This window comes from Gossypium raimondii, chromosome 7 (genome assembly GCF_025698545.1).
Source record: "Gossypium raimondii isolate GPD5lz chromosome 7, ASM2569854v1, whole genome shotgun sequence".
Lineage (NCBI taxonomy): Eukaryota > Viridiplantae > Streptophyta > Magnoliopsida > Malvales > Malvaceae > Gossypium > Gossypium raimondii.
In genome coordinates this window covers 15370218-15392023 of record NC_068571.1, presented here as the reverse complement: position 1 = coordinate 15392023, position 21806 = coordinate 15370218, and positions in this window count along the sequence as shown.

Below are 21806 nucleotides of genomic sequence, written 5' to 3'. Positions count from 1 at the left end.
AACCCATCACTCCACAATCGAGCAATATAGCTTGCTACGGCATCTTGGAACTTCTTGGCACGTGCTCGAGTGATTGGTCCCAAAGGCAACTCCATGGATTCGGCACCTATCTTCATGGGCGAGCTCATATCACATGGGCATGTCTTTTGGCTATGTGACCCTTGCAGTGTTGAAAATTTTTAATGTTTTTTGAAAACTTTTCTGAATTTCCAATTTAGTTTTGACTTGTTTCTAACGCATATAAAGTTTCTTTCCTCAAAACCTCCAAAATAGCCTTTAAATGCATTACATGGTCATCCAAAGTCTTACTCTAAATCATGATATCATGGAAATATACTACACAAAATCTACTAATAAAAGGTCTTAAAACGTGATTCATAAGTCTCATGAACGTGCTTGGGGTGTTTGTTAAGCCAAATGGCATAACGAGCCACTCGTAAAGCCCATGCTTCGTTTTGAAAGCAATCTTCCATTCATCACCTTCACGCATACGTATTTGGTGATATCCGCTTTTGAGATTGATTTTTGAAAACAAACTTGCACCACTCAACTCATCAAGCATATCATCCAATCACGGTATAGGATGTCGATACTTGATGGTTATTTTGTTTATAGCTCGGCTGTCTACTCACATTCTCCATGTTCCATCCTTCTTCGGAACAAGCAAAACAGGTACGTCGCAGGGACTAAGGCTTTCACGTACATAGCCCTTTTCAAGAAGTTCATTTACTTGTTTTTGTAGTTCCTTCGTTTCTTCAGGATTGCTTCGATAAGCAGGGCGGTTTGGAATCGTGGCTCCCGGCACCAAATCTATTTGATGTTCAATTCCACGAATAGGTGGTAACCCACTCGAGATTTCTTCCGGAAATACATCTTCAAACTCCTGCAACACAGACAAAACAATAGAGGGTAACTTGTCATCAAATTCGTTAGTACCAAGCAGAGTTTCCTTGTACAACAAAACCAACAATGGTTGTTTTAACAACATCGATTTCCTAACCTCTCTCTCTTTTACATACAAACTCATTTTTTCATTATCATCACTCGTCTCTTTTTCTTTTTCTTTTGCATCGCTTTCTCTTTTTTTATCACTCAATTTTTTGTTTTTCTTCTTTTCTACACTTTTTTCTTTATTCTTTTCATTTTTTTGCTCCTGCTCATTTTCTTTTTATTTTTCAATAGAACTCCTCATTTTGAGTTGATCTTCATAAACTTGTTTAGGTGTTAGCGGAGCTAACGTCACTATTCGTCCCAAATGTTTGAAGGAGAATCAGTTTGTGTATCCATCATGAATCGCTCGCTTGTCGAATTGCCAGGGGCGTCCAAGAAGAAGATGCCCAGCATGCATCGGAACAACGTCAGACATCACTTCGTCTTGATACTTTCCGATTGAAAATGAAATAAGCACTTGCTTTGTCACCTTAAGTTCTCTGCCATCGTTAAGCCATTGGAGTTTATACAGATGGGGATGTTTGGTTGTGGCCAATCTGAGTTTCTCCACCATCATCAAACTAGCCACGTTCGTACAGCTTCCCCCATCAACTTTAACACAACAAATCTTACCTTGCACTTGACATCGCGTATGGAAGATGTTTTCGCGTTGTTGTTCATTTTCAACGCCTTGCAGGGTAAGACTTCTTTTCACAACTAAGATTTCTTCATTCTAGGCTTGTTCGACTTCTTCCTCATCTTCGGGTTGTTCAACGGCCTCATTCTCTTGTTCACTTTCAGATTCAATCTCTCCATCGTCTCGAACAAACATCTTATTCTGGTTTGGACATTGGCTTGCGATGTGGCCCCTTCTAAGACATTTGAAACACTTTATGTCTCAAGATCTATTTGGTTGGGCATCCACCTTTCCTTTACTCGTTTCAGCAATCGGTTTGTTGAAATTGGTTGCACCACTCACTTCCTTATTTCGTCTCGGCATGTCACGTTTGTTGGTTCCTTGTGATACGAGCTTGTTTCGGAAGATGTGACGAGTCGTAAATATGTTCCCGATCGAAATTAGGTAGTTTTGGTTTAATTCAAATTCAATCTTTTGAGTTATAACGATTTAATAACTTAGGAAGCAAAAAGGTGGTTTGATGGTTTCCAATGAAACAAGAACGAACCCTTATTAGCAAATAAGGACCCGAGCTTAAAAGGTTTCAAAGAAAGAAAAGGAATTAGGATAAAAATTGAGACCCTCTATTTAGCAAAATAGGAACCTACAGTATGAAGAACGCCATACCTAATAGTGATAAGTTCGAAACAAAGTCAGATTGACGCCACTTGTGAAGATAAGTCAATTGAGCTTTGGAGAATAAGGAGAGTGAATTAACTCACCAAAAATATAATTCATTCAAAAATTTGTCAAAAAGTCCTTTTACAAGAAATTCAGCAACTATATATAGTCTAATGTCTAGTAGCTGAATGGACATATTCTAGGCTTAATTTCTAAGCAAACATTGAACAAAAATTCAACTTGAATCCATGAATATTGGCCAATTTAGGTTCGGCTGAATGGTGACCAACTATGAAACTTCCACATTAAGCAAATGGATCTTGGAGATGCATGTAGCAGCTACATTTGGCTAATGGGCTTAAATGAGCATTCAATAGGCAACTCTTACTGAAAAATTACCAATAATAAAGAGAGTACTTGAGTAGCCATATTAGGTGTGAATGGACGGTTTTGAAGAGCCTTAAAGTGTGAACACCATGAACCGAAATGGCCAAAATGTATCTAACAATGTGAAAGAAATAAATGGCAGCTTTGAAAAATTATCTCTTTAGCCGAATGGTCACTTAGAGACCTTCAAAAATCAGCACACCATTTTTAATGTAGTTCATGCATGTATCGCTAGGTGCATTGAATCAAACATGCATGCATCTTGTTTAATGCACTCCACATTCGGCCAATCTTCCCCATGCATCTTCACATTCGGCTGAACCTAAACAAAACAAATAAACCTCATTAATTTAACTCAATTCAGCTGAATTATTTAAAAACATAATATGAACATACTAATTGACATTAGAACAAATTAACTTATAACTAAGTAGGACATATTAATTCGGCTAGACACAGTTAAAACATGTCTTATGTTCAGACCAATTTAAAGACATCTAGACACATTCAATTCAGCTAAAATAACATATTAAACACTTGTAATAATTAAAGAAATATTTAAAAGCTGTAGTAAAACTTAATTAAGTGCTTATTTAAAAAGGTCCAAAATTCCAGCAACAAATTAATTAGCTGGAACGAAATTCAACTTCAAAGAAGTTGAAAATGTTCAGCTTGTCTCTAGGCTCTTTGCTATCATTTTCCTTAATTCGTTCCACCATTGCTGAAATAGCATCTTTGAATCGTTTAGCTCTAGCTCTCGTTATCGGACCAATGGGCAGCTTGATAACTTCTTGTTCGATCTCTACTTGGTTCGTAGGCAAGCTCACATCACCTTGCCCCCACCTAGACGTTGAGGAAGTGTTAGGGAAAGTTCGTGACATACCTTTTCTCTTTAATTGTTTTTCAACCTTTATGGCCATATGGACCATATTAATGACCTCGACGTAGTGGTGTAGTTCCACAATATTTGCAATATCACGGTTAAGGCCGGTGAGAAATCGAGCCATGGTGGCTTCTCGGTCTTCCTCCACATCAGTGCGAATCATAGCCACTTCCATTTCCTTGTAGTAATCTTCCACGCTTCGTTGGCCTTGAGTTAAACTTTGGAGTTTATGATACAACTCCAGTGATAGTAAGCCGGAATGAATCACTTCCTCATTATTGCCTTCATTTCCGCCCATGTAGACACGGGACGTTCACCATTACATCGTCGACTCAAAGTAAGTTGATCCCACCATATTATGACATAGTCGGAAAATTCTATAGCAGCCAATTTGACCTTCTTGCTCTCCGAGTAATTATGACACTCGAAGACTAATTCAACATTTTTCTCCCATTCAAGATAGGCTTCGGGATCCGACCTTCCTTGAAAAGCAGGAATATCCATCTTAATATTCTTTAAGTCATCATCAGCCCGCTCTCGATCTCTTTGTCCCCGTGCTTGTTGGCCTCGTCCCCTTTCGCTTTGTTGCGAAGCTTGATCACTTTCAAAGTCGCTTGGTTTGTATAAGTCATTTGCATTGCTCTCTTCTTGGGATTGGAGGGGTGTTCGCACGTTGACTTCGTTCCACCATTGGTTCCATTCGCTCATTGAGGGAATTGAATTAGGGTTGGAACAATCGGGAAATTTCTCGTACAATGGCTTGCACTTGAAGATCGGGCACTCCGCCTCCGGGAACATTTCTTCGTGGTTGAAGGTTTACTCCTCCACCAGTGGCATTCAAAGCTCCTCCACTTGTTGCTCGACGTTCCGGACTCCTATACATGATGATTGAAATGAGAAAATTTCCACACCACAAAACCTCACACAGTCTCTCGCAAGAAAAGAATTCACTCTTCTCGTGTTTTCACTCAACTTTGGCTTTTATCTTGATGTAATCTCTTGTGCGTTTTACCTCTAAAATCCAACTCTGGATATTCTAAAACGCTACCTTAGACTTATCAACAACTTGTGGGTCGGCTTCAAAGGGCTAATACAAAGGAATATGATGTGGTTTAGGGTAGGCTCGAAAGAAAGAAAGATTTGGTTTGAAGTTGTGGCGTAAGAACGGATCACTACTTAAAAAGAGAATCACTTGTTCGGAATAACAATCAACACTTGCAACTTTTTTTTTAAATTCGAAATTATTTTTTTATTTTTTATACGAATTTTTTTATGATTTTTTAATATATATTCTTTCTCTTTTTTTTTAAATCGATTTTTTTGAATTTTTTTCGAACGACGATAACGTACCTAATTTAACTAGCTCTGATACTAACTGATACGAGCTCGTTTCGGAAGATGTAACGATTCGTAATAATTCCCGATCAAAATTAGGTAGTGTCGGTTTAATACAAATTCAGTCCTTTGAGTTTTGAAGGTTAAATGACTTAAGAAGCAAAATGTTAGATGATTTGTTGTTTGCTGGTTTCCAATGAAATAAGAACGAACCCTTATTAGTAAATAACGACACGGACTTATATCGTATCAAAGAAAGGAAAGGAATAGGAATAAAACTGAGACCCACTATTTAACGAAATAGGAACCTTCGGTATGAAGAACGCCACACCAACAGGTGATAAGTTCGAAAACAAAGTCAGATTGATGCCACTTGATACGCACTCGCCTCGTGAACGAATTGAGTCGTAGAACTTGCCCGATCATGAATTAGAAGTAAATTGAAAGCTTTTCAAAATAGGTTAGAAGAAAAAGGATTATTTAGGCTCAAAAGGGTTTTGTTGGTTTAAGAAATGAATCAGAAAATAATGGATGCAATTTCGGCTAAATATTCAAAAGCCGAACTAACACAATAGTAGTGTGTTAACCCGTAACTTATGAGAATGCTTAGGTCGGTAAGGTGTTGATGGAAGGGAATATTAAGTGAATAGAAACTTCGACCCGCTATCAAAGATGATAGGAACCTCAGTACGAATTGAACGACACACTTTTGGGTTTAAAGTGATAAGTTCGGATAGAAACAAAGACAGGTTTGACTCCACAAAGATGTTTGATAAGTCTCACAAGTCTTTGGAGAATAACGAGAGTTGAAAACAACCTCACAAATTAACAAAGTTCTAAAATTGTTCATTGACCTTCAAATGTGAATTACATGGTCTATTTATAGGCTGGACTAAGGCAGCCGAATAGCCTATTTAATCAGATTCTTATGCCTTAAGTTTCTTTAGGAAACTTCCAAGAAATTTCCTAGATACATTCATGAACAAAAATCTAAATATTAACCTTCTAGAAGAGATGATTCGGCTGGCCCTTTTAATGGTGAAAATTCACATTCAACTAATGCTTTTAAAGAGCTTAATTGCTGCTTTGGAGAAGAGAAATGGACAGCTTGAAAAATCATGCTTCTTTGACCGAATATGATCAGCCACCAAGTTAAATAGCTGCTGGAATTTATGAAGCAACCTTTGGCCATTGCTCTCCACGAAATTGACCCTTGGAGAAGCTCAAAAAAGCAGTTGGAAGTCTATTGAGCTGCACAAAAAGTCACAAGATAGCTGCACTTTAATTGTCGTCCATGCATGTGCCAAATACATGCTCCTCCTTAAATGAGTTCCTTTGTATTTAAGCTAGCTGATTCATCTGAAAAAAATATCAAATACGTTCAGGTAAGACATATTTAAGGCTCATAAAATCAGCAACTAAAACACCTAAAAATTCTGCACATCAAATCGGCTAAGACAAATTAATTAGCAGCTCCTAATAAATTATTCTTAATCTAGACACATTAAAACTTTGTAATTAAACTAAACATATTTAATTTATGACTTAATAAAGACATATTAAAGACATGTACTAATATAAGACACATTTAATTAGCTAAATTAAAATGTCCAGATTAAAACACATTTATTTAATTAAATGATTTGAACTGATTTAAACTAACACAACTCATTTAATTTATTCAAAATAAATGCAATCAGCTCATTGAGCTAGCTAAGTGCCGAATTGAGCTGAATTGAGCTAACACGAGCTAAAAGCAGCTTGTAGGAAGGTGCGAATCAAGCTAGTTGAGCTGGGCGTTTTATGTGCAGCCAACCCATCACTCCACACTCGAGCAATATAGCTTGCTACGGCATCTTGGAACTTCTTGGCACGTGCTCGAGTGATTGGCCCTGAAGGTAACTCCATGGATTCAGCATCTAGCTTCGTAGGCGAGCTCGCATCATCCTCCCCCTCTTCAAAACGATTCGTCCTCGAATCGTCACCTACATCAAAAGGAGAGAGATCAGCAACGTTAAAACTTGCACTCACTCCATACTCACCCGGCAAATCAATTTTGTAAACATTATCGTTGATCCGTTCCAACACTTGGAATGGACCGTCACCCCTTGATTGAAGCTTGGATTTCCTTTGTTCGGGAAATCGTTCCTTGTGCATGTGGATCCAAACCCAGTCACCTGGTTCGAACACAACTTGTTTGCGTCCCTTGCTGGCTGTCCGAACATATTGTTCAGTCCTTCTCTCAATATTATCTTTGACCTTTTTGTGTAATTGTTTAACAAAGTCAGCCTTTCTTTTACCATCTACATGCACTAACTCGTTAGCAGGCATAGGAACCAAATCAAGAGGGGTAATGGGGTTAAAGCTATATACTACCTCAAAAGGAGAAAATTTCGTAGTAGAATGAATGGTTCGGTTGTATGCGAACTCCACGTGAGGTAAACAATCTTCCCACATCTTCAATTTTTTTGCAAGATGGCTCGAAGCAAAGTCGATAGAACTCGGTTTACTACTTCAGTTTGGCCATCCGTTTGAGGGTGGCATTTCGTCGAAAACAAGAGTTTTGTGCCTAACTTACCCCACAATGTCCTCCAAAAGTGGCTTAAAAATTTTGTGTCACGGTCAGAAACGATAGTACGAGGAATTCCATGCAACCTGACAACTTCCTTGAAAAACAAATTAGCAACGTTAGTAGCATCATCAGTCTTATTGCAAGGAATAAAATGAGCCATTTTGGAAAAATGGTCTACAACAACAAAAATGGAATATTTTCCTCTTTTGGGTTTTGCAAGGTCCATTGAAATGTCTACCCACGGAGCATCAGGAATAGGCAACGGAGTGTATAAACCATGCGGTTTGATTCGTGACTTTGCCTTTTTACAAGTGATGCAACGATCACATTTCCTTAGGACGTTACGTTTCATTTTGGGCCAATAAAAATGCTCATGCAGAATTGCTAGAGTTTTGGCAACTCCAAAGTGACCCATAAGTCTACTACTATAAGCTTCATCCACAAGAACGTTTCGCACTGATCCTTGAGGCACACAAAGCTTTCCCTCATGAAAAAGATAGCCGTCATGTTGAAAATACTTTTCGTGTGCACCATGCGAACAATTCTTATAAATTTCACCAAAATCAACGTCAGACATATAAAGATCTTTTATAAACTCAAAACCAAGCAATTTAGAATCCATTAAATTAACAAGTGCGTACCTTCGTGACAAGGCGTCGGCTACAACATTTTCCTTACCCTTTTTATACTTGATCACGTACAGGAACGATTCCAAATATTCCACCCACTTGGTATAACGTTTATTGAGCTTTGTTTGTCCTTTTAAATGCTTTAGAGCCGCGTGGTCCGAATGAATTACGAATTCCTTTGGCCATAGATAGTGTTGCCATGTCTCTAGGGCTCGAATCAATGCATACAATTCTTTTTCATACGTTGGGTAGTTCAACGTAGCCCCATTGAGCTTCTCGCTAAAATATGCAACAGGGCGTCTGTCTTGCATCAAAGTAGTGCCAATGCCGATACCTAAAGCATCACACTCTATCTCGAATGTCTTGTTAAAATCAGGTAAAGACAACAATGGTGCATTAGTTAGACATTCTTTAAGCGTGTTAAAAGAATTCTCTTGTTCATCAGTCCAAATAAAAGGAGAGTTTTACTTAATTATACCTGTCAAGGGGCAGCTACAGAACTAAAATTAGGCACAAACCTTCGGTAAAAGCTTGCCAACTCGTGAAAACTCCTCACTTGGCTGATTTAGTTGGACGTGGCCATTCGTTGATCGCCTTAACCTTTTCTTGGTAAACTTCTAAGCCACGAGCACTTACCACAAAGCCTAAAAAGACAACTTCATTAGTGCAAAAAGAACATTTCTTTAAGTTGGCATAAAGTACCTCTTTTCGCAACACTTCAAGCATCACACGTAGGTGTTGAATATGATCTTCCAAACTTTTGCTATAGACTAAAATGTCATCAAAATACACAACACAGAATTTCCCAATGAACGAACGTAAGACATAATTCATGAGACGCATTAAAGTACTAGGAGCGTTGGTAAGTCCGAATGGCATTACCAACCATTCATACAAACCGTACTTAGTCTTGAACGCAGTTTTCCATTTGTCTCCCTCCCGCATTTGGATTTGATGATAGCCACTTTTTAAGTCGATCTTCAAAAATAGTTGGGCTCTGCTAAGTTCATCAAGCATGTCGTCGAGGCGGGGAATAGGATGGCGATATTTTATTATGATTTTGTTGATGGCGCGACAGTCAACGCACATTTGCCATGATCCGTCCTTTTTAGGAACCAACAATACCGGAACCGCGCACAGACTTAAGCTCTCACGAATGTAGCCCTTCTCCATTAATTCGGCTACTTGCTTCTCCAATTCCTTCGTTTCCTCAGGATTACTTCTATATGCCGGCCTATTTGGAATTGCGGCACCTGGCACAAAGTCGATTTTGTGCTCGATTCCTCGAATGGGAGGTAGGCCATTTGTCACTTCTTCGGGAAAAACATCTCCAAATTCCTGCAACAAAGAGACGATAGGAATAGGCAAAGTATTTTCAATTTCATTAGTTTCCAATAAACACTCTTTGTACATAAGCACAAAGATGGGTTGCCTCGCCAACAACAATTTTCGAATCTCTTTTTCTGGCAAAAACACTTGTTTTTTCATTTTCACACTCTTTTTCTTTTTCTTTTGTCACTCTTGTTTTTTTATCACTCTCATCATTCTTTTCTTTTTTTTTCTTTTCACTCTTTTTGTTTTTCTCTTTTTATCTTTCTCACTCAATAGATTGCTTCATTTTGAGTTGGTCTTCATGCACTTGCTTCGGTGTGAGAGGAACTAATGTAACATTCCTTCCAAGGTGCTTAAACGAATATCAGTTTGTGTAGCCGTCATGGACTACCCGCCGGTCAAATTGCCAAGGACGCCCCAATAGCAAGTGTCCCGCGTGCTCGGTACGACATTGCAAATCACCTCGTCTTGATACTTGCCTATGGAAAATGCCACTTTTGCTTGCTTCGTCACCTTGAGTTCACCTCCGTCATTTAGCCATTGAAGCTTGTAAGGATTTGGATGCTTCGTGGTGGCTAAACTGAGTCTTTCAACAAGCAACGAACTCGCGACATTGGTACAACTCCCTCCGTCAATAATTAAACTACACACCTTGCCTTGAACATGGCAACGGGTGTGAAAGATGTTATCTCGTTGTTGTTCCTCCTCGGCTACTTGGATATTCAAGCTTCTTTTGACAACGAGTAATTCTCCTTCAACAGGCAGCTTGAGCTCTTCTTCTTCCTCCTTGGAAATTTCAGGATCCTCCTCTTGTTCATCTTCAGACTCGATCTCGCCATTTGAATGAACCACCATCACTCGCCGATTAGGGCATTGATTAGAGATGTGGCCTCTCCCTTGACACTTGAAACACTTGATATCACGAGAATGACTCGAAACAGCCTCGTTTTAATTTTTGCTAGCTTCGCTACTTGGTTGGTTGGGTTTAGCAGCAACAAAAGGCTCCTTAGGCCGATTGGGAGCTTTGCTTGTCCCTTGAGCCCAGTTGTTGGTAGAAGCCATTGGATATGTCCGAGTGGGTCCTTTTCATTTCAATTATTTTTCAACTTTTATTGCCATATGCACCATGTCCATAACTTCAACATAGTGTTGAAGCTCGACGATATTGGCAATATCCCGATTAGGCCGGCTAAAAATCTCGCCATGGTTGCTTTACGATCCTCCTCCACGTCGGCTCTTATCATAGCGATTTCTGTTTCTTTATAATAATCTTCGATGCTTCGATTGCCTTGCGTGAGATTTTGCAATCATTGATACAACTCTCTATGGTAATAGGATGGGACAAAACACTTGCACATAACAGCCTTCATTTCGGTCCAAGTAGAGATAGGCCTCTCCCCATTCCTCTTTCGGCTAGTCACCAATTGATCCCACCACACGATTGCATAGTCCGAGAATTCAATGGCGGTGAGCTTAACCTTTTTATTTTCCGAGTAGTTATGGCACTCGAAGACGAGTTCCATTTTCTTTTCCCACTCCAAGTAAGATTCGGGATCATTCTTTCCTTGAAACAGCAGAATAGACATCTTGATATTTTTGAGATTGTCATCACGACGATCTCGATTTCTTGGAACCTGATTTCGTCGGACTCGTTAAGGGTTGCTTCGATCAGACAAGGGATCACTTTCAGATTCACCAACCTCATCTAAGTTGTTAATTGGCCGCTCTCGTTCTTGCATTGCAGCTTCCGGAGTTGCTTCACGTTGCCCTTGAGTTTTAACTCGATATGGGCGGTCTTCGATTAGTTCAAGCTTGCGATCAAACAATTGCTCCATTTCTCGTATGATGGCTTATAAATTGAGATCCGACACTCCACTTCCAACATTTCTTATGGGACAAAATCTACCTTATTTGGATTCCTTTCCGGACTCCGTGACATTTTCGAAATTTCTTTTAAATCTCACAACAAAAAGCTCACCAATCACTCACAAAGAACTATCACTAACTTCGGCTTTTACTTCCTTCAGATAGTCTCACCAATCTCTCTTGCCTTTTACCACTCAGTTTTCGCCTCTCGAAATTCTCCGCAAACTAATTTGACAAATCAAAAATCGTTTGGGGTCGGCTTACAAAATAGATGTGGCTTGGTGGGGAAATATTGTTGGGATTGGGTAGGCTAACAAACAAAGAAAATAGAAAAGGATAAGTGTGGCTGTATAGATGTTGTCCTTTGGGCAGCAAGCAATGCTTTTACAATCCAACTATGAAATTTTCTTTTCTTTTTTTTTTAATTCCGAATTTTTTTCTTTTTTTATACACTAAACTGAATACAATAGAAAGATTTGAACACAAAATAAAAAAAATTTAGAATTTTTTTCGAATTTTTTACAAACTCGTAATACCGATTACAACGATTCTTACTGTAATTCAGCTAGCTCTGATACCAACTTGATACGCACTCGCCTCGTGAATGAATTGAGTCGTAGAACTTGCCCGATCATGAATTAGAAGTAAATTGAAAGCTTTTCAAAATAGGTTAGAAGAAAAAGGATTATTTAGGCTCAAAAGGGTTTTGTTGGTTTAAGAAATGAATCAGAAAACAATGGATGCAATTTCGGCTAAATATTCAAAAGCCGAACTAACACAATAGTAGTGTGTTAACCCGTAACTTATGAGAATGCTTAGGTCGGTAAGGTGTTGATGGAAGGGTATATTAAGTGAATAGAAACTTCGACCCGCTATCGAAGATGATAGGAACCTCATTACGAATTGAACGGCACACTTTTGGGTTTAAAGTGACAAGTTCGGATAGAAACAAAGACAGGTTTGATGCCACAAAGATGTTTGATAAGTCTCACAAGTCTTTGGAGAATAACGAGAGTTGAAAACAACCTCACAAATTAACAAAGTTATAAAATTGTTCATTGACCTTCAAATGTGAATTACATGGTCTATTTATAGCCTGGACTAAGGTAGCCGAATAGCCTATTTAATCAGATTCTTATGCCTTAAGTTTCTTTAGGAAACTTCCAAGAAATTTCCTAGATACATTCATGAACAAAAATCTGAATATTAACCTTCCAGAAGAGATGATTCAGCTGGCCCTTTTAATGGTGAAAATTCACATTCAACTAATGCTTTTAAAGAGCTTAATTGCTGCTTTGGAGAAGGGAAATGGACAACTTGAAAAATCATGCTTCTTTGAATGAATATGATCAGCCACCAAGTTAAATAGCTGCTGGAATTTATGAAGCAACCTTTGGCCATTGCTCTCCACGAAATTGACCCTTGGAGAAGCTCAAAACAGCAGCTGGAAGTCCATTGAGCTGCACAAAAAGTCACAAGACAGCTGCACTTTAGTTGCCGTCCATGCATGTGCCAAATACATGCTCCTCCTTAAATGAGTTCCTTTGTATTTAAGCTAGCTGATTCATCTGAAAAAATATCAAATACGTTTAGCTAAGACATATTTAAGGCTCATAAAATCAGCAACTAAAACACCTAAAAATTCTGCACATCAAATCGGCTAAGACAAATTAATTAGCAGCTCCTAATAAATTTGTCTTAATCTAGACACATTAAAACTTTGTACTTAAACTAAACATATTTAATTTATGACTTAATAAAGACATATTGAAGACATGTACTAATATAAGACACATTTAATAAGCTAAATTAAAATGTCCTGATTAAAACACATTTATTAAATTAAATGATTTGAACTGATTTAAACTAACACAACTCATTTAATTTATTCAAAATAAATGCAATCAGCTCATTGAGCTAGCTAAGTGCCGAATTGAGCTGAATTAAGCTGACACGAGCTAAAATCAGCTTGTAGGAAGGTGCAAATCAAGCTAGTTGAGCGGGGCGTTTTATGCGCAGCCAACCCATCACTCCACACTTGAGAAATATAGCTTGCTACGACATCTTGGAACTTCTTGGCACATGCTCGAGTGATTGGCCCCGAAGGTAACTCCATGGATTCGGCATCTAGCATCACCACTTGTGAAGATAAGTCAATTGAGCTTTGGAGAATAAGGAGAGTGAATTATCTCACCAAAAATATAGTTCATTCAAAAATTTGGCAAAAAGTCCTTTTACAAGAAAATCAGCAACTATTTATAGCATAATGCCTAGTAGCCGAATGGACAAATTCTAGGCTTAATTTCTAAGCAAACATTGAACTAAAATTCAGCTTTAATTCATGAATGTTGGCCAATGTAGGTCCGTCTGAATGGTGACCAAGGAATAGCTTCCAATGAAATTTGGAAATTAGCAGCAGCTACATTCGGCTAATGAAGTTTAATGAGGTAATTCATGAAGCAACTCTTACTGAAAAATTACCAACATTAAATAGCAACTTGAACAGCCATTTGGAAGTGTGAATGGACAGTTTTGAAAAGCCAGATGGTGTGAACATGGCTGAACATGGTGTGAACATCTTTATGCCTCCTTGAGAAGAGAATCGGCCATGTCTTGGAGTGTTAAATTGGCTGCTGACTCTTGGCCGAATAGTTGCCTTGAAGAGAGCCAAAATTAATTAGCTTCAATGCATTATACCAGCTGCACATGCATCTTCACATTCATTGAATCTACATGCATGCATCTAGCCAATGAATCTCCAAATTCGGCTGCACCTGAATTAAAACAAATAAACTTAATTAATTCAAACAAATTCAGCTGAACTTAAATTAAAACACAATGTAAACTTCATAATTAACATTGTGACAACTTAAATATTAATAAAACATGACACATAAATTCGGTTGGACAGATTTAATACATGTATTAATTTAGACAAACTAAATGAAATCATGACATCTTTAATTTAACTAAGACAAATTAAACACTTATATTAATATTTATAAGTTGTAGTAAAACTTATTTAAATGCTTAATTTAAATGGTCTAAAAATTCCAGCAGCAAATTTTATTAGCTGGAACGAAATTCAGCTTCCCAAAAATTGAACATGTTGAACTCGTTTTTGAATTCTTTGCTATCATTTTCCACAATTTGTTCCACCATTGCTGAAATAGCATCCTTGAATTGTTTAGCTCTAGCTCGCGTTATCGGACCAATGGGCAGCTTGATAGCTTCTTGTTCGAGCTCTACGTTGTTCATAGGCGAGCTCACATTAGTGCCTTAAACAGTTTCTGTGGTTATACATAAAGCTTGAGTTCCATTTGACAAAGGTTAACTCAACAACGGAGCTTCGACTGCACTATGCCCCCGATGAGCGAAGGTTTGTATTAAATGGAAAAGGTAAAATCGACCCTTATTCTTCTGCTTATAAAGGTAAGATGCTTGAAACTTTTGAAACACCTTTGTACTCCTCGGATAGTGACAAAGATCGTGTTGATGATTTAATTTTTGTAAAACACTTAGATCGAAACGTGCTTGACTGTCCTATTTTATTTATTGATGATCTATCTATTTTGATAGTTGATAAAAAGATTCTTGTTTTTGATAATGCATGTGTGAGTGAATCTATAGACCATCGATTAATGCATGGTATGATTGTGCAACTCTGTGAACTGTGTGAACCTTTTTAAATACCTACTTGTGATGATTACGTTTACCATTTGATTTATTACTCGCGATTTATTCATGGTTTGTGGAAACAATTTGAGATGATTGAATGGCTTAAAACATGTCCATCTTTGTTTTGAATATTTGACGAGGCATTGGCGAGTAAATTAGCTTGTTTGCATGGTAATCTGAATCTGTCCATTCGCATGCGTTATACTTGTTTTTTTATGCTTATGATTAGACTACAAGTTCTACTTTCAATGTGGCTGACTTATCTCCATTTGATTTTTTAGATTCGAGGACGAATCTTTTTGAGGAAGGGGGGAATGATACGAGTCACAAAGGCCTTAGATGCGTATGCGAAGGAAAAAGAAAATCAAGATTCACTTTCTTGTTTTCAAGAAAATCAAGAAACTGAATCTTGGTCCAATTTTGCTGTTTTGAGCGATTTCAAGAATCAAGAAAATCAAGATTTCAAATCTTGGAAATCTTGGTCCAAGAAACTGAATCTTACAACTAAGGCGCATTGGATCTCAGTTACGAGCATTAACAAGCCAATTTTAGGGGAGAACGGATTACAAGCCCAAGTTCTTGAAGACAAGGCCCAATAAGATGTTCCAAGCCCAATCAAGAAATTTAAATTAAACTTAGTTGAAAATTAGGCAAAATTGTCAAAGTGGCCCAATTTGTTAAGTTTTAATTCTTTAAATACTTAGTTTTCATTTTTAAACTTTATGAGTAAATTTCTATGTAAAAATTCAGTCCAAGAGGCCCATTTAAAGTCTTTGGCTGAATTTCCCCTTTAAAGTAAAAAAAAATTAACTTTTTTTTATTTTTCCTATTTGGACTAGGAAAATAGTTAGAAGGCCTATATGTATGGCTTGGCCAGCCACCCTTATACACATTACCTTGAATTACATAAAATTTTCAGATTTGTTTGTGAGTGAAAATTCTCTTTGAGTTCTCCAAGAATTTTCTCTTGAGTTTTCTTTAGAAGTAGTTTTAACAATCTTTTAGATTGTGGGAGCCATCTTCAGCCTTCTTCTTGCCATTGTTCTTCATTGGAAGGGAGATTAGAGCCGTTTGAAGGGAGCTGTGAAATCTTTCGGGATTTCAAGGCTTCTTAGGACTTTATCTTTATTTTCTTGCTGTTCAATCTCTTTTTAATTTCTGCTTGTGTCGATTTCATTATCTAACTTGTTTAAGATTTCTTGTTGCGTTTCCAGCCCCATTCAACCTTCAAGAATCTGTTCAGCATCAACCTTGGACAACAAGAAACGTTTTGATTTCACAAAACCCCTCTTTCTTGCCGTCGAAACCCTAGATCTAATTCAATTTAATTTTGTGATCTGCTGAGTTTGATTTGTTTCTGTTTTGTGTTTACTTGACAGATTCGGCTAATTGGAGTCCTTCTTGAAGCTTAATTTCGTGTTCTTGGTTTCCAAGATTAGCTATTCCTAAGTGTTTTTAATTCTTGGCTGATCTTTTATTGATTTGGATGTTTTCGTTTCAGATCTAATTTATTCTAAACCGAATTTTCTGTTTCATTTCAGATCCAAGCGTTTAGAGTTTTCGTAGGAGTTTTCCGTGACTTCACAACTCGATCATGGTCCGTGCGCAACCCCCTATCAAATACCTTGAGCACTAACTGTGAAACCTAAAAATATTAGCTTATCACAACAGAATGTGCATTTATCAAGGTTGGCAAACAATTTTTCAGCTCTTAGAATGTCTAAAATGGTTCTAACATGGAAAACATGATCATCTAATGTTTTTGAGTAAATTAAAATGGCATCAAAGTAAACTATTACAAATTTACCCAAGTGAAGCCTTAAAACGTGATTCATTAATCTCATAAATGTACTCGGTGCATTAGTAAGGCCGAAAGGCATAACTAACCATTCATACAAACCAAATTTTGTTTTAAAGGTTGTTTTCCATTCATCCCCTTCCCTCATTCGAATTTGATGATAACTGTTTTTTAAATCAATTTTAGTAAATATAATTGAACCATGTAATACATCAAGCATATCATCAAGTCGAGGAATTGGATGTCTATACTTTACCATGTTGATTGGACGGCAATCAACACACATTCTATACGTACCATCTTTCTTAGGTACCAATAAAACAGGAACGGCACAAGGGCTTAGGCTCTCACGAATGTACCCTTTGTCTAGTAACTCCTCAACTTGCCTTTGCAATTCCTTTGTCTCCTCAGGATTACTTCTATAGGCTGGTCGATTTGGTATTGAAGATCCGGGTACTAAGTCAATTTGATGTTTTATCCCACGTAAATGTGGTAAACCTTTAGGGGCCTCACTAAAAACATCCTTATAATCCTGCAAAAGACATTGAAACACACTAGGCAAATTTTCGTTAATGTTAGATAAAGATAAATAGTTTTGCCTAAACCTCACAAGGATACAAGGCTATTTATTGAGTAGGGCTCTCCGCACATCTTTTTTCGTTGCCATCAAATTTTTCACTCTAGTTTTGCCACTTGCGGATTCACACTCACCTTTGGGCCATTTAAATTTTGACTTTTTTCACTACTAGCCTCTTTTCTCTCTGTCTTTTGTATTTGTCCTTTCTCCCTCACCCCCTCACAAAATTTCATCATCTTTAATTGATCTTTATATACATCATTGGGATTTAAAGGAGAAAAAGTGAATTTTCAGCCTTTAAACACAAGGGAGTATCTATTGAGCTTACCTTGGTTTGTAACATCACGATCAAATTGCCAAGGCCGTCCAAGGAGCAATTGTGTCGCATGCATTGGGACCACATCACACCATACCTCATCATCGTAATTCCCGAGCTTAAAAGTGACCAAGGCCTGTTGTGTAACTTTAACTTCCGAGCATTCATTAAGCCACTGAAGGTGGTACGACTTAGGGTGCTCGGTACAAGGTAACTTTAAGGAATCCACCAAATAACTGCTAACTACATTCGAACAACTCCCACTATCAATAATAAGTGAACATAAGTTACCTTTTATAAAACACCTAGAATGGAAAATATTGGTCCTTTGGTTATCAAAATCGTCTCTCATTTGGATGTTAAGGGTGTGGCGGACTACAAGGCATTGAAAATCGGCAAAGTCCCCTTCTTTTGGCATCTTATTTTTTTCTTCTTTTTTTTTGGAATACCTACAAAACAAACACTCAACACTCAAAACAAAATTAACAAACCTCACCGTTAATCACTCAAAAAGGAAAATCAAATTCTCAAGAAGGTAGAATTCAGTATTGTGAGTTCTTTAGTAGAGTCTATATCAATCAATTAGAAAGTGCATGAACCGTAACTACCAAAGAATCCTAATTGCACTAGGAGTCCAAAGAGTGACGAGACACCAATTGATTTGTGTCGCACCGAGGAAGAATTGTGCACACTTTTAAATCCTACTAACACAAGAAACAAGAAGGTGTTAGGTAGTGTAAAGGAAGAATAAAAGCAAAACAAATGAAAACTTACAGCTAATAATCAATAAAAATTGCTGACACCCGAAAACCCGAGAAACTGCGGAGTAACTTGACAACTTCGTTCGAGGTGTTCCCAATCTCTAAAAATCATGAAATTTAAACTGGAATGTCCTTAAATATTTTATATTTGATCTGAAAAGTTTTGGCACTAAACTCAACCCGCTGAATATTTTTTTTAATTTTTATTTGATTTCGTATTTTTCTATTTTTTACTTTTTCTACTGAATTTTTTGTGAGAGATATTTTTTAATATTTTATCACAGTGCCACAAATATGCATATAAAATTTTAGACCAATCGGACAACATTTACCCACTCAAATGATTTTTTTTAAATTTCTGGGTAAAAACTGCTATATGCTATTTTTTTAAAGGAAATCAGTTTAGAAATCAACCAAGAACACCGAAAACGCCCAGAATCTGATACCAAATGATAGAGGGCTACGCGTGGACCAAGATCAAGTTGCCAAGTCACGAAAAACTCCTATGAAAATGCTAGACGCTTGGATCTAAAATGAAACAGAAAATTAAACTTAGAATCAACAGGTCTGAAACAAAACACCCAAAACAATAAAGAATTAGCCAAGAATTGAAACACTTATTAATAGGGATTCTTCGAAGCCAAGAACACGAAATTGAACTTCAAGAAAAGTCTCTAATTAGCCGAATCTGACAAGTAAACACAAAACAGAAAAATTAGACTCAACAGATCATGAAACCCCAAATTGAAGTAGAACTAGGTTTTGTGCGACAAAAAAAAGAAGAATTATGAATCAAGAATGATTCTTGATGCCTAAGACTGGTGCCGAACAGATTCTTGAAGATTGAAAGGGCTGGAAACACAACAAGAGAGATTAAAACAATTTAACCAATGAATCGGCACAAGCAGAAAAATTAAAGAGGAATAAACAACAAGAAAATAAATAAAAGTCCTAAGAAGCCCTGAAATCTAGAAAGATTTCACAACTCCCTTCAAACTGCTCTGATAAGGGGTTGCGCGCGGACCAAGATCGAGTTGCCAAGTCACGGAAAACTCCTATGAAAATGCTAAACGCTTGGATCTGAAACGAAACAGAAAATTAAACTTAGAATGATACGAGTCACAAAGGCCCAACTCAAGCTCAAGAACGTGATGGGCTCAAATTACCACAAGTGATACGAGTCACAAAGGCCTAATTCAAGCTCAAGGACGTGATTGGCTCAAATTACCACAAGGCCCAATAACGAGGTCAAAGGTGAGAAAAATACGTTCAAAACTAAATGGAACCATTCAAGAATTTATTAGCAAGGCCTTAGATGCGTACACGAAGAAAAAAGAAAATCAAGATTCACTTTCTTGTTTTCAAGAAAATCAAGAAACCGAATCTTGGTCCAATTTTGCTGTTTGGAGCGATTTCAAGAATCAAGAAAATCAAGATTTCAAATATTGGAAATCTTGGTCCAAGAAACCGAATCTTGCAGCTAAGGCGCATTGGATCTCCGTTACGAGCATCAACGAACCAATTTCGGAAGGAAATGGAATACAAGCCCAAGTCCTTGAAGGCAAGGCCCAATAAGATGTTCCAAGCCCAATCAAGGAAGTTGAATGAGACTTAGTTGAAAATCAGGCCAAATTGTCAAAGTGGCCCAATTTGTTAAGTTTTAATTCTTTAAATACTTAGTTTTAATTTTTAGACTTTATGAATAAATTTCTATGTAAAAATTCAGTCCAAGAGGCCCATTTAAAGTCCTTGGCTGAATTTCCCCTTGAAAGTTTTTTTTTTTAGTTTTCCTATTAGGACTAGGAAAATAGTTAGAAGGCCTATATGTATGGCTTGGCCAGCCACCCTTATACACATTAAACTTGAAGAATACATTGAAATCAGATTTATTTTGTTGAGTGAAAATTCTCTTTGAGTTCTCCAAGAAATTTCTCTTGAGTTTTTCTTTAAAAGGAGTTTTAACAATTTTTTTTTATTGTGGGAGCCATCTTCAGACTTCTTCTTCCCATTGTTCTTCGTTGGAGGGGAGATTAGAGCCGTTTGAAGGGAGTTGTGAAATCTTTCTCGATTTCAAGGCTTCTTAGGACTTTATCTTTATTTTTCTTGTTGTTCAATCTTTTAATTTTCTGCTTGTGTCGATTTCAGTATCTAACCTGTTTAAACTCTCTTGTTGCGTCTCCAGCCCCATTCAACCTTCAAGAATCTGTTCGGCACCAACCTTGGACAACAAGAAATGTTTTGATTTCACAAAACCCCTCTTCCGTGCCACCCAAACCCTAGATCTAATTCAATTTGATTTTGTGATCTGCTGAGTTTGATTTTTTTCAGTTTTGTGTTTACTTGACAGATTCAGCTGATTGGAGTTCTTCTTGAAGCTTAATTTCATGTTCTTGGTTTTCAAGATTCTCTATTAATAAGTGTTTCGGTTCTAGGCTGATTCTTTATTGTTTTGGGTGTTTTACTTCAGATCTTTTAATTCTAAGTTCGATCTTTCTGTTTCGTTTCAGATCCGATTGTCTATAGTTTTCTTAGGAGTTTTCTCGTGACTTGGTAGCTCGATCTCAGTCCACGCACAACCCTCTATCATTTGGTATCAGATTTTGGGCGTTTTGGGTGTTCTTGGTTGATTTCTAAACTGATCTCCTTTTAAAAACAGCAAACAACAATTTTTACCCAGAAAAATTTTTGGAAAAAATTCATTTGAGTGGGTAAACGTTGTTCGATTGGTCTACAATTTTACATGCATATTTTTGGAACTGTGATAGAATATTAAAAAAATTTCCCGCAAAAAAATAAGTAGAAAAAGTCAAAAAAATTGAAAAATACGAAATCAAGTAAAAATTAAAAAAAATATTCAGCGGGTTGAGTTTAGTGAAAAAAATTTCCTAATCAAATATAAAATATTTAAGGACATTCCAGTTTAAATTTCGTGATTTTTGGAGATCGGGAACACCTCGAACGAAGTTGTCAAGTTACTCCGCAGTTTTTCAAGTTTTCAGGTTTCAGCAATTTATATTGATTCTTAGCTGTAGGTTTTCATTTGTTTGCTTTTTATTATCCCTTTACAATATCTAACACTTTCTTGTTTCTTGTGTTATTAGGATTTAAACGTGTGCACAATTCTTCCTCGGTGCAACATGAATCAATTGGTGTCTCGTCACTTTTTGGACTCATAGTGCAATTAGGATTCCTTGGTAGTTACAGTTCATACACTTTCCAAATTTATTGATATACACTCTACTAAAGAACTCACAAGACTAAATTCTACCACTTTGAGAATTTAATTTTCCTTTTGAGTGATTAACGGTGAGGTTTGTTAATTTTTTTGAGTGTTGAGTGTTTGTTTTGCATGTTTTAAAATAAGATGTCTAGAATTGGTCAAGACGATGATGAGAATAATGACCATAATGAGGTCCTTGTAGTCCGCCGCACCCTTAACATCCAA